The following is a 14,462-nucleotide window of genomic DNA, read 5'->3' as shown; positions in this document are numbered from 1 at the left end:
CCCGGTGCCGTTAGGGGGCGCCGCCGCCCCGCCGCCGGTGAGTGCCGCCCCCGCCCCGCCCCGCCCCGGCCCGGCCCGTCCCATAGCACCGGGACAGACCCCGTCGGGCGCCTGGTCCCGCGGAGGCGTTGGGGGTCTCTGTTTTCCCCTCAGGCCGACACTCCTGGGGCGGGCCCGCGCCCCGCCCTGAGGTAAAGCCACCTCCCCGGGCAGGGGAAGGGCGTCCGGACCGGCTTTCCGTGCGCCGCCCTGATGGCGGCGGTGGGTCGGTGAGGCGCCCTGGTGCTGCTCCGCCGCGTATCCTCGCTGGGCGACAACGGGGAAGAGCCGGGAGGAGCTGGAGGGTGCCGAGCCCCGGCGGGCCCAGGGGGCCACCCCCCATTGTGTGGAAAGCGCTGCTCCCTGGTTGTTTGGTTTTTTTTAAAACTTCTGAGGTAAAAAATAATAATTACAGTACGTAGTGATGGTTGGCTGAGTGAAACAAGTAAAGGGGCAGAGCGGCAGGTGAGCAGCCTCGTCAGGCTGCCTACAAACTGCCTCTGTGGCTGCACTCCAAAAGAAAGCCCTCTCGCTTTGGTTAGTAAAATGAAAACACCAAGTTTTTTTGGTCTGCTGCAAGGGAGATTAGTCAAACAAGCCGATTTACTCCCTGGAAGCTGCTTCTGGCCCGGGAGTGTTTTCCAGCAGGGCAACCCCTAGGCCTGAGGCTGCAGCCACCACTTTCTCTGGGCTACCAAACAGGCTCGGAAAGCATCCATGGCTACATGTACATTAGAGCCACTCTGTGGCCTTGCTAACCTTGCTTGCACTGAGGGGGCAGCAGGAAGGGCAAAATAAGCACAGAAACTTTCTTTAAGTGCGGTATGGCCAAGGTTAACATGTAGGCCCTGATTTTTCAAGTCCCTTGTTCTTGTTTGTGGAGCTTTGCTAGCTGTAATCTGTTTGGCAAGCAAGGAAAATAATCCTCTCCTAGTTTACATTTTATTGTCATCTTCCAGTTGCTTAACGAGAGCAGCAGCCAGCTTCTGTAATAAACAAGCCCTTCACAGGCCGCTTGTTCATTAAAACATATTGAAGGCCCTGATTCAGTGTTCAAGTACAATTTAACTTTAGGCTGGGTCTCTTGTACTCAAAGGAAAATTTAGGCAGTTGCCAGGGTGCTTGAAGTCTGGGGGACTGCATGCAACATAAGTGGAGGAGAAAAATAATATTTGATAAAAGCAACATTAGCATGTTTGAGGATCTTGTTTGACATGCTGGAGAAGCAGCCAGAATAGACTACTTCCTGCTTAATTGGAAGTTGAGCATCTTTCTTTGAGCATCATTCCTTATTATCATTGGTCTCCTGGAGAGGCAGATGGGTTTGTTATCTTGCTGCACTTGTGAAATATACTTGAAAAGGCCCTCCTATGTTGTTTTCATAACAGGGAAAGAAAATTGTATTCATTTTATATTCCTGCCAGGTACTTGTAGCAGTAGCTTGTTGTTCAGGAGGTAAATTATTCCTTGTGTGTTGAAATTTAAACTCCCACCATTTTTTGATGTTCGGTGACACAGTACTCCTTCTGCAGCTGAGTAAATACATCTGTCACAAGAAGGCTGACAGCTGAAACAGATTTTTGCTTTGAAACACACATTCACATCGGAATCCAGATGAGAGTTACCCTTATTTCCTGTACATTCACTCTTTTGAAATATAATGGAGGCTTGTGAAATGCTGGATATTTGCACCAAATTTCCTTGTTGTGTGGGATGACGGATTAGAATATCTCAAGACAATATATCTTATTTTGTTGATGAGGTGGTGAAAGCCAATAATAGTTTATCCTGAGTCCTTGGCTCTAGGTTCAGAGGACTATCCTTGTGTAGGAAAGCTCATAAACATTTGCCTAAAACTGAGCACCATTTTTGTTCCATTTCAGTCAGTGGAAGGAAGGTAAGCATGTGCTTGAAGATCAAGAAATGTGCAATGCTGGAGTTAGTATTTCCAGGTGCAGAATACACATGTCACTCTTCTCTTTATTTTTCTTCCATTCCTATTATCATTTAGTTAATACATTGTGAAGTCACTTGTTTTATAAACGCTTACATGATATCATAGAATGGTTAGAGTTGTAAGGGACCTTAAAGATCATCTAGTTCCAACCCCCCTGCCATGGGCAGGGACACTTTCCGTTAGACCAGGTTGCTCCAACCTGAATACTTCAAGATTTAGGTACAGTTTTTGTATTTTGCAGTACTCATGGTTCTGCTAACAGCTGGGATCCTGCCTCTTTTTTATGTTTTTTATATCAAATGTCTTGTGCAGGTTTCTCATCAGTTAAACTGGCAGAGGCATACAGACAGGCGTGCCAGGGAGCTGGCTCGTATGATGCTGTTTGTGGCCTGTGTGGAGTCCATGTGCTTTATCGCTTGTGCCACGCAGAGACCTCCTTCACCCTCTGGTACGCGGGTTGCCCCGTGTCCTGGTGAGCGGAGGAACCCTGGCTGGGGCTGCCTGCACCTCGGGCTCTGCTCTCCAGGGAGCAGAGCGTTACGAAACCCCTGTCAGTAGCTGATCCGAGTAGGTTGTATTTGAACCCAGGCACCCGGGATGAAGTTCAGAGGCATGCCTTCCCCGCTCTTTCTCCATAGGTACTGTTACCCCGAAGCTACCCCGGCGAGCGCGGAAAACGCGGGCGTCCCGCCGCCCCGGGGGCTCGCCCGTGCCCGGCGCCCTGATGGAAACCATCTGCTCGGCGAGCGCAGGAAGGGCTTCGCTCGCTTTCCTCCTTCCTTCCTTTCTTCCTTCCCCGCAAGCGGCTCCGCGCGGAGAGGAGCCCAGCACTCGTAGTTATTTTTTTAAAAATAAAAAATAAGCGGTATCGCTCCTTCGGGGGTAGAGGGTGGAGGAAGATTGTCAGGCGGGGGGCTCAGTTCTCTCCTCCTCCTCTTCTGCCCATCGCATCTCCCCGCGGATCGGCCCGTCCTGCCCGGCCCCGGTGGGCTGCTCCCCTCCCTCCCGCCTGGCCGGGACCCGGGTTTGGGGCCGCGGTGGTGGGGGGCGGCGCCCACCCCTCGGCGGGGCCGAGGCCGAGCGCTGCCGGCGGGAGCGGTGGCTCAGCCGCCCGGGGCTGCCCGGCCGCGGCGGGGCTGCAGCCCGGGCCGAGCTGCGCTGGGGGAGCAGGTTTCTTTGTTGGCTGCCGGGTGACTGGTTCCCATTAATCTCCCGCACTGGCCGTGGCCGTCTCCACTTCCTGCCTTTGCATACTTCTCTCTCCCTCGATCTCAGTCCCTTCCCTCCCCCTTCCCTCCCCCCTTTCTTTCTCTCCCTCTTCCCAGCTTCTCCAAAAAAGCTACAACCGCCCGGGCTGCGGGACCGGGGCTGCAGGCATCCGGTGGAGGGAGCGCACCCCTGCGTTCCTCGGTAAGGGCCGGCGAGCCGCGCCGCCGGGTCGGTGGTCCTCTCCGGGGACCCGGGCAGGGGAGCGGGGCTAGGGACAGAAACGATTGATCATGCTTCTGCTCGCCGTCCCTGCGCCCTGAGAGCCGCCCGCCTCCCGGGAGCGGAGCGGGGCGGGCCGGGGATGCGAGGCGGCGGGGGCTCCCCGGGCCCTCGGCGTCCCGGACGGCGGAGCCCCCGCGGCAACGGAGCCGCCGGTGTGGGCCGACCCCGCGACCCTGGCGGGGGTCCCTGCTCCGCCCGGGGGGAACGCAGATGGGCGCGGGGTCCTTGCGCACGGGCTGAGCGGGGGTCGGTCCTGTGCCACCGCCTTGCCTCCCGGGACGTTTCTTCTCGCGTGGGTGGCGAGGGCACCCCGGAGGGACAGAGACAAGGAGACCACCTCGGCGGGACCGGGTTGACTGTGACCGGGCTGGGGAGGCAGCCCGCTGAGTGTGGGGCTCTGATCTGGAGCGAGACGGGGAGCTGTGGCACTTCTTTTCCCTTCCAGTGCCCGCTTGCATCGTCTGTCCAGCCGGCTGTAATGTTTGCATGCATGTTGAAAAGAGTAGAGGAGCCACCTGGACTCCAGCGGAAGACTTTAGGATCCCAAGACAGATTTAGCTGAAGAGCTAAGGGAACTGCTTCAGCAGTTCACTTGGTGGGAAAATCAGATGTACTGCTCTTGGCTTGGTACCAAGCATTTGCTTTAGTAAGGAGCAGCAGGTCACCGCAATCAAAGAGTAACGGCTACATATGAGAGAGCCTTCTTATGTTTACTTCGGTTTTATCAGTCAAATGTACTTTGAATTTTAGTGGTCAAGCTAAATGAAGCCGGATGCATAGTATTGTTGTATGGAGTATGTCAGCAGTAGTGTTTTATACACCCTTGTTTTACTGTTGCACTGACTTTTGAGGAATAGGTTTTCTTTCATTTTTATTCTGAGTCTTTTAACTTCAGCCAGATATTGAGTAATCCAGTAAAAACCACCTAGAGTGATCAAAACTTGTGGAAGATAAAGGATGAAACTGCTAGTTGGAGTCTGATTTCTGATGATGCAGAGTAGGATGAATTAAAGTGAGGTTGATTTGTCTTTGAGACTTGATAATGTTTTGATTATTCATGATTAACATATAGTCGGTAGATCAAAATATTCCATATTGTGGAAGGGTAAGTTAACAGAGCAAAACTAGAAGTATTTTATGTTTAAGGTGAGATTTAAGAAAATCCTGTATGGATTTTGATGATCAGGTTAACACATGTGGCATGGTGGAAATATGTTACCAGGTTGAATGGTGAGAGTAAGATTTATGGCTTTGACCATTCATATCCCTCTTGCTTTAAGACAAGTTATTTAAAGGAAAACTGCAACACATTTAAGCAATTATGATTACTTTATATGATTACTTTATCAAATTACCTGAGAATATAGTGGAGCACCTTTTAAAGCTAGCTACCCTCTATACACTCTTAAGAGCGACTAGACTGGCAGTAAATTGCCATCTTGCTTCTGGAATGGAACCGCTTCCCTCTGGGAGTATGGAGGAGTGGGGAGCAGGGCTCCTTGGGAAGGGGTGGTGATAGGGTGGGTAGTGCTGGACATCACTGGGGCATGGGGACTGTCCCCATGTGTTCTCCTCTCGTGCAGAAATAAGGGAGTCCTGCCTGGCCTGGCTTTCTTCTGCTCCCTTCAGGCTGCTAAACTCCCCCAGCCAGCTTGCTCAGCGTAGTCGTTGCCATTCCTGGTGCTGGGGAGGAGAGGCACTTTCTGTCCTCTCCTACCCAAACAGCATGTCTGTGCTGCGGTTGCCAGAATTTTCTCCAAGGAGCTCGGGACCAAGCATTGCTGTTTCCCTTTAAGCAAGTGACTTTTAACATATACTGTAGCTCTTTAAGGAGCGTGTGACCCCTTATTATTGGTGACCCTGTAAACCATTGTGTAATCTGTTGACTGTAACGTACCATGCTAATTTATTCTTGGTTGGGAAGTCTTGCCAAGGACTTGATGGAATAGCATGATTTTATCCACTTTATTGTTTTCATTGTGTTTCATAAACATCTAAGACCCTCTGGGAAGAATCACTGGGGCGGCTGGGCCTCCTTTTTTTAATTGCTGGTTAAATAAATGTTGCCAGTTTAAAAAAAATAAAGTGGTATGCAGGATCTCAGAATGCCTGGAACTGCTAAGGACTCATGTTTAGGAAGCAGAACTATTTTTAGTGTAGGGGCATTTAAAGAAATGATACTAGCCCCTTGTGAAGAGGTCACTGTGAAGTGCGCTGAAGAGCCTGCTTTTAACTGGAGAGCAAAACCAAGTTTCCCACAGATGAGTAAAGCTCAATAACCAGATTTGTACTTTTCCCACTTAACTGAAGAGGGAGAGGATGGACTTTTCGTTAGTTTACAGTAGTGGGAGTGAGGAAGCCCAAATTCTTAGCATACAAAAAAAATATAAAATCCTGGTCTTGGTGAGACACTTAGCTTTCTGATTCTGTCCAGTGAGTGTCTGCAACAGAGATGTAGGACTGAAAGGCATTTAACACTTTCTGAGAAGGGCTGGGAACTGGCGGCTGAGAATCCCTTGGGATCTGTGTTTGTGGGAGGTCACAGCTCCCTTGAATGGATCCCTGGCTGCTGTCCTTATCTATAGCTAAAAGAACTGTGGTAGAACTTTAAAAAAAAAAAAAAAGAAAAATGTATGGATGTTGAGAACTCAAGGCCATTTGGGATCCTAAATCAATTCTGAATATGGGACTGACTTGTGAAATAAATCACTTTGGATCCAGAGAAGGCTTTCTTCAACTCATCTGAGAAACAGGGATAGACTTTTTAGCAGGGCCAGTTGTGATAGGGCAGGGGGTAATGGTTTTAAACCAAAAGAGAGTAGTTTCAGACTAGATATAAGGAAGAAATGTTTTACGATGAGGGTGGTGAAACACTGGAACAGATTGCCCAGAGAGATGGTAGGTGCCTTATCCCTGGAAATGTTCAAAGTCAGATTGGATGGGGCTCTGAGCAACCTGATCTAGGTGAAGATGTCCCTGCTCATTGCAGGGGGGAGTGGACTAGATGACCTTTAAAGGTCCCTTCCAACCCAAACTATTCTGTGCTTCTATGCTTCTGTGATCTGCTTGGAAAATAGAAGTTCTTGTTTTTGATGGCTTAAGAGAATGTGGTTTATGTTAAAGTTACCACTGTGTGCTAGACCCATCATGCTGTCTATGGGGTCTGAGTAATCTAAATATGGTTAATGTAACCCAGCCTCTTGCATGGCAGAGGACCAAAATCTGGATTGATCAGATTTTCAAAATGTACCAGTTGATAGCTGAGTCAAATCAAGTTTTGGTCCAAACTTCATCGATGTCTTGTTTAACATAAGTTCAGTTTAGGTTATGAATTACTTTTTTTTTTTTTTTTCTTTTTTTCCCCCCTTTTTTTCCCAATGCTGAATGCCATGCGTGTTAGTTTTGTCTCTGTGCTGTAAAGTGTGTGCAACTGTTGCTCTTCAGATTTTTTGGTCTGCAGTTGGGATTTAGTTGGCAGTGCAGATAGGCAAGTTTGGGGAACCGAATGCAAATATTTACATTCTCAGTTTGGCCTAGTCCTTGTGCTTGTAAACACCCATAGTCATATTGAACTTTGGTGAGGTTATAAGTGGCTTTGCCGAGCCTTGCAAAGTCACAGCCTACAAGACCTGAAATTCCCCCTTTTGGGAAGAGTTTTGGATATGTTTTTTGGGTGTTCATACATCAGCTGAGAGTTAGTGCTTGTCACTTTTACCCCAAATCCAAATGCAAAATCTTTTCTGTATCTTGCTTCTTTTTAATGTAGAAATGCTTTATACCAGTAAGATGTATCAAGTCATGGAAGAGAAGTCCTGCACACCTATGAGGTACTGTGCAGACTCTGGAAATCCTGGTCTCCTGTGCCGCTCTAGAGCTCTGCCCTGGTAGAGAGGGGCCATGGTGAAGATCTTCCTCCCTCCGTGGCTACTGTTTTCCCGGTCCTTGCTGTTTGCATGTGCAGAAATAAAGTTTGAGGACTGATTTGAACAATGGGGATGTTTGCTCATGGAGAATTAGATTTAAGTCCTCTTTTCATTCATGTAGGCTTTTAACAGCTGTCAGATTTTTTTAGAAACTTTTTATTCACTAGGGACCGAGCCTGATTTTTTTTTTTTTTCTGCATTAGCAATTGAACTTTCTGAAGTCCACCTTACCACAAATTATAGAGATAGGATCAGCTTGTATGTTAACACTTCATGGCCAAACCACCCTCTTGTTTGGGTATGCCTTTCTATTTGGGTCTGTTACTGTTAGCCAGAGTTTGAAATTAGATACGATAGTTTAGTTGCAGAGATCTTGAGACAGAGGTGATTGAGTTGCAGTAAGTTATGATAAGAATCCCGACTCAGCAGTTGATGTCTGTAACTTTGTATTTTCAGCCAACCTAGTTTAGGAAGAAGATTGTATTAGCTTAATCCACAGTGAACATGTTTAGAGTAACCTAACTTTGTTCTCTATCTGGAGTGTATACCCAGATAGTTAGAACTGTTCAGGGAAATGAATGCTATTGTTCATATAGCCAGTGCTTTTGATATGTTCTGCTGTAAGCTTCTGACCTTGGAGATGCATTTGTTAGGTTGAGAAACATAGGAAAAGAGTAGGAATTCATTTCTAATGCCACCTTTCACCATTCTTTGAAGATATGTTTGTTTGAGCTGTATCTGTCTGCTGAAAACCTGACGGCTGCTGCAGTGTAGCTGAGAATTCAGTGAATTTGTGCAAATGGAGAAGTCCTTAAGGACACACTGAAAGTACAGTGAGTTTCTGTCAGAAATGTACCCTGTGTGTGTTCTCACACACAGGAACAGAATGTTATTTGAGTTTAAGTATATCTGTCTCCTAATTTCTCTTTAAAATGAAGATGTAAAAATGCTTGATGTATGAACGTTTAGCGTTAGCACCAGTGCCAACACAGGAAACCAGGTCTTTGAGTTGAAACATTTAACATTATTCCCTAACTCCCACATTATTAAAAACACTCATTGTGTAAATTTTTAATACTATTATTCATTTCATCATTTTGATGGGGTCGTCACACTGAATTAATGGTTTACATTTTTTCCCCTTAAGAAAAGGATTAGTGACATCCAGTCACAATCACAGGGGACAGATGCTAATTGGCTAGCATTGTGCAAAGCGCCCTGCTCGGCCTGCTATTCCAAGTATTAGGGCAGAGAACAAAGCACTTTAGGAGAGCTGCCCCGGAAGATCTCTCAACCCTTCTTCAGTGAGGAGCAGATGTTCCAGGCGTGGAGTCTGCTTATTGCTCTGAGAAGTCCTTCAGGTCGGGAGATGGATCTGTCTCCTGACATTTTTGCTTTCAACATTGTTACTTCTTTGAGGGAGTGCAAATAGTTTTTTGCAAGACAGAGTGGAACAAATGAGGAGCTCTAATGATTTTGATCCTTTGTTCCAGTGAAAACTCTTATCACTCAAGGTCACTGAAAAGGGAAATATATTTGGTCTGAAGTCATGTTGCATTCTGTGTGGGCACAGTGTGCTAAAGAAAAATGGGGCATATTGACTCGCTATGTGTGAAAGTGCTTCTCATTTGTGCTAAAGGATTGTAATGATTGGAGTTTCCATTTTGCCTCGTCTCTTAATCCCAGCTCTGGGCTCACAAAATCCTGTTAGCCAGTGTTGTTCAAATGAGCTTCATTAACTGGGAATATTGTTTTGAAGATATGGCAAATCAGCAAAGTGCTGAAGTTTACCAAATCTCCTGCGTGATGGCAGGCTCTCTGATTATTTCCACTGTTAAATTGCAAACTGGGCAGCAGTTCTACACCACAGCTTGTGTTTTACTGCCTGCTATATCCCTGCTATATTGTTAACTTGAGACTTTGAGCAGAACATACCCCATGCCACTCGAACTGTATAAGAAATAGCTGACTTGAAAGAAGGGCAAGATCAGAGTAGGTAAAGACAGAAAGGGATCAGAAAGAAGAGGTCTAAAATAATCTGAACCTCCTTATAGGCCTTATGTAAATATTATTTTACTTAATCTCCAAAATTATTAAAAGAGCATTCAGTACGTGTTGATAAAATTCATGCACCTTTAGGTTTGTATGCATATTTTTCTCTTAGTGTATTATGGATGTATCCATCACCATTTCTCCTGTGGAAACAAGTAAATATCCTTAATTATTTAATTGTAATGCAAGGAAAGCCAAGGACAAGCACTAGGATCTCATGCTGTTTCCTCAGTATCTGTCTTGTCTGAAAGCCCATGTGACACTCATGGGTACTCCTGAGCTTTAATGGCACAACCTTCATTGTCTGTTTTTAGTATTAACAGACCTCAGGATATCTTCTAAGTCTCCCTTCCTGCTTTCACAGGTGTACTTCAGCACTGCCCTCCCCAGTGCCAGGGATTGGTGCTGAGGGGTTTCGTGCTGATTGGCTCAGTGCTTTATTAGCCTCTGAACCAACACCTTGAGCAGGATCTTTTTAGGCTTTTGCTGTTATAGTTGCAGAGCAGCCAGCAGAAGTATTGGTCTTTCTCTCTAGAGATGCCCTCAGGCCTGGGAAGTGAAGGGGGATATTGCTGGGTGTCACAGCTACCTTCTCATTCAGTGCCAAGGTGAGCTGGGGATAGTCTTCATTGGCCTGCCCTGCTTTTCCTGTGGCTACGTAACTTGGATAATGCAGGTAACTCCCTAGAAAAAAAATAAATTCAAGAGAGGCAAGGGCCTTCAGAGTTCTGCCATTTTACATGCAAGTAAAGTTTCATCTAAACCCCTGTGCTTCAGGGAAACTTGCCTGTTAGCTCCCAGGAAAACATTTGTCATTCATTTCTCTTTGGCTTTTCTTAGGGTGTTTCTTTTCTTCTTTCTCCTTTTAGCCCTTGAGCCTTCCCCTCAAAGCACTCCAAACCCAGCAGCTGGGCTTTAAGGAACTGTGTGTGTCATACCCTCTAGTTATGCTGCTGCTGTGTACATATGTGAGGCCTAGATTTTTGTGGGTACCACTTTAATTGTGGCTTGGGCTTTGTTAGGCCCTACAAAGGGGATAAATGGTGACAGAAAGATTCTTCATTTGCCTGCGAGCATCGGGGCTTCTTGTCTGTCATAGACATACATTCCCTGATAGCAGCTCTTTGAGTTACAAGAAGTCAGCTGGTGACATATTCCTCTAGCCATTTTTTTCTGATGTTTGGATTTGTATTTGGTGGAGCACCAAGAGAGATGTCAGGTTGTGCTTTGCACATTAAAACCGTTATTATGTAAGATTTGACTAAGATTCAGCTTTAATTCACGCTTTGTTTGCCATTGAGTTCTCTCCCTGCAAGACGGTTATCTCTGAGTTGGAGAAACTAACAGAGAAGTTGATGAATGTGCAGCTAAGATGATGTCTTCCAAATGAAACAATGAGAGACCCATGAAGTTTTCAGTGGCAAGCACGTGCTTCAAAGAGAGGATTACAGTGGAGGATAAAGTTATGAGAAAAATACATTGTTTGTTTTTCCACCCACCTCCATAGATTGTGCCTGGCGGGGGGATGCTCCAGGATATATGGCTGAAGGGAAATGATTGTCTTATTTTTAAAGTTGGGTGGATCATTGTATACTGTGATATTTCTGGCAACAGAAAAACAGAAGAGGTTAATACCTAGCATAAAAGCACAGCCTATAAGAAAGATGAGAGAATTTACTTTCTGCCTTGGGTGAAACCAACTTCTCTTTTGAAGATTAATCGTTCAATCAATTATTGTTATTTTTAGCAGAGAGCATAATTCTGCATGGAGAGCATGAGATGAACCAGATTGTAGCTTTTGGCATACTAGTGTTGACCCAGAACTACCGTGGATAGACTGATGCAATAGAAGAAGGAATATGGCGGGGTCTTAAGTTTGGAGAGACAGTAGACCTTTTTGTCCTGTAGAAGTATATCTGAGCTACTGGGCTGGAGGTATGCACTGGAAGCAGAATAATCAAGTTCAGTGGCATATTCATGTGAGAAATTAAAATATGTAATGAATTTTGACATGCATCTTCACAAGCCCATGGATAACAGATAAAACAGCAGTAATTCAGCCCTGGATAGTTTAGTGCTTTGTCTTGGACCAAAACTTCCTTTTGCCTTTCCCATATGCTTTGCAGCAGAACAGGTTGGCAACCACATCTGCTTGTCCAGCCCAGACAAACAAGTAGTCAGAAGGTTAGCTGGAGTGGAGACTATGCAAAGCAGGCTGACTGGACCAGGTGAATTATCCGAGCATATAGGCTGTGTCTACTCAACTCTTCCTCACCTGGCACTTTATTTCTGGCTGTGACTTTTCAAATTGTTTTTGAATCCGGTTGTGGGTTTTTTTTTTTCCTCCCCCTCCTAGTTAGGCAAAGAGTAAAAGGCAAGTACCTGTCAGCTGTTTTGGAAGAGATTGTTCTCATGGAGGCTTAGCATGACCCTAAGTGTTGGATAGTCAGTGAGAGACTCTTTGATCCAAGACTCATTGGTATAAATGCGATGTGGTTTTTTTGTTTGTTTGGTTTGGGTATTGTTTGTTTGTTTGTTTTGTTTTTTAATGCACAACAAAGGAACTTACCTTCATAACTTCTAAAACCTGGATGCCGGAGTCCTGCACTTGGGGCTAATGGAGATGTGTTATTTTCACCTTTAAGACTTTATCATGTGGGTTTTAAAAGTCTGAAGGATGAGGGCTTCTGAAGCAAACTTAGATTAGTGGTTTCTGGAGTAGTGCAAATAACAATAAAAAACAGGAACTGAATTCAGACAATGGCAGAAAGATGATGAGATATTGCAGCAGTGTAGCATCTTTCATTTGTAAATCTAAAAGCACTTAAAATATAAATGAATGAAAGACTGCATGTAACTTTGGTAGATGAGGGAAGCATCAATACAGATGAGAAGGTTCAGGAAGGTGATCCTGGTAACGGATAAAACCTTTTCTCTCCATTTTCAGTTTAAGTCTTAAGAAAATCAGAAATATATTGTGAGGCAAAACATTTTCATTTATCTCGAAATGTAAGTAAATACCCAGAGTAGTGCTTCTGAGATGACCATACTGCTACTGCCCTTCAGTGCTTCAAAAGGCTTTTTTTTTTATTTTTTTTTTCCTCAACTAGAAGGTGATTTCAAGTGAAATTACTTAATTTCAAAATTTGGATGATTAAGTAGTGAGACTAGTAGGATAGTTTAGGCTTTTAATACCATGTTTCTTAACTACTTATTCTCAAATATTTATTAATGGACAAAAGGTATATAGAGAGATATGATAATCCATTTTTTTCTTGAAAAGCATTTTTCTCCTGTATCTACTTATTTCTGATTTTTGAGACTTAGTCATAACCATTATTTCTGGTTACAAGGTGGCAGTTATTTCATATGTACTATTCCCCCTCTGCCTCCCTCCATTATAAACCCATGCCAAGAGGCAAAGATAGATTCTCATGCATCAATGTGCCGCCCAGGTTTACATCTTATGTAGAGTGTACTTACCATAACTATTCAAAAGATAGTAATTTATCCATATAATTTCACAAATATTCCAAACAGCATTTTCTGTATGCTGATTAAATTATCTGTAAACCCCTTTTTATTGATGTAATTAGAGGTTAGCTTTGATGCATAAGTTAGCTCAGCAGATGTTTCAGTTGTCCCTAAACTTCATTTTCACCAGGGAGCGGAGGAGACAAAGGCCCCTTCTGCCTTCACAATTTCCTATCTTTATTTATGAATTTTCAGCTCTCTACAAAGCCTTAACCAGGCTAGATTCAAATAGAATAAAAAAATGCTCTGGCTTTTTGTACAACCCTGCTGAGATTTTCTAAGTCACTTGTGAGAGTTAGATGCTCATTTTCCATTAAAGTCAGTTTGAACCAGATACAAAAATCCTCAGTGTGGCTTTGGCCTAATTGTTTAACAATAAAACATCCACATGCTCTTCTTAGAGGGAACTCAAGATCTTCACATTAGGAATGTGATTAAGTATTGCAAGCAAAAGTCAGCTACTTATTGTTTAAGTGTTTTTCTTGTATTAAAGATGCTCATACGTGTCTGTATATGTCTCTACTGAAACATAAAAGTATCTCCTTCTTAAAATAATTTTACCTTAAAGTCTCTGCCTTACTTTTTTTTCTCTCAAACTTGGAAGAAAACAGCTTTGCTCTGCAATGCCAGTGGTTTTGTATTTTGTCCCTTTGACTTTTATGCACTCTGGGAATAATCACCCATAAAGAAGAGTGTGTTCATCTTTCTCCAAAAGAGAGTAATTTCTTTTTCAGATGCAACTACTATTAAGTACAATGTTTATAGAAAGGCATGAATCTAGACAAAGAGATTCTAGCTTGCAAATATCTTGTCCTGTTCCCTGCCTTGTTGTTCACTTGCTCAGAGATCCTGTAAGATGTTCCGTTACCTGCAATCTCAGTTTCTCAGTACATCTGTAAACGGATAACTGTCATCTCTCCACATATTCCTGAGATCAACGCATTAAAGAAGCAAAAGTTACTTGATGTTTGTATTAAGCTATTTGCAGTACCTTTGCAGTTGGTTGTGTTTCTTTCCTAACCTAGAAAAAGATGTGATAGGCTGAAATTGTACTCTGAAGGCTGATGTCAGTTTTACTGTAAAGTTTCAGTGAGCAGAAGATTGAGCCTGAAAAGTGCGTGTGACTCAGGGAGCTCTGAACTTAGGAAGGCAATACCTCGTGTTTGTTCTGCACTGACACCTCTAGCCAAGCAAAGAAAAGGTGTTGTCATTGGAAGGAGCTGCAGCTATGCTTCTTTGCCAAATATGAGGTGAAGCCCTGAAGGGAAGGAATGGCAATGATGTATGACCCGGCGAAGAGTATTCAGGACTACTCCCTCAAAGTCGCTGGACCCTTCAAAGCACCTGAAAATTCACCAACTGCCAGCTTGGGCACTGTTGTTAGAGGCTCAAAGCACACAGATTTTATAGGCCTATTAAAGCAGGACTGTGCAAGGGCACTGTTGCATTATTTTTTGTGATGCGGT

At 44.6% G+C, this 14,462-nt stretch overlaps 1 protein-coding gene across 1 annotated transcript in view; it reads left to right on the top strand.

Moving 5' to 3' along the window:
• The first annotated feature begins 3,158 nt into the window (after positions 1-3,158).
• DENND2B (DENN domain containing 2B) overlaps positions 3,159-14,462 on the top strand; it is a 180,156-nt gene continuing 168,852 nt past the window's right edge. The window contains exon 1 of the mRNA XM_074585905.1: positions 3,159-3,406. The gene's annotated coding sequence lies outside the window, so the exon portion shown is untranslated. The remainder of the gene's footprint in view (positions 3,407-14,462) is intronic.

Source organism: Larus michahellis, chromosome 4, assembly GCF_964199755.1.
Source record: "Larus michahellis chromosome 4, bLarMic1.1, whole genome shotgun sequence".
Taxonomy (NCBI): domain Eukaryota; kingdom Metazoa; phylum Chordata; class Aves; order Charadriiformes; family Laridae; genus Larus; species Larus michahellis.
The sequence above is the reverse complement of the archived record's forward strand: the minus strand, read 5'-3'. Positions and strand labels throughout refer to the sequence as shown.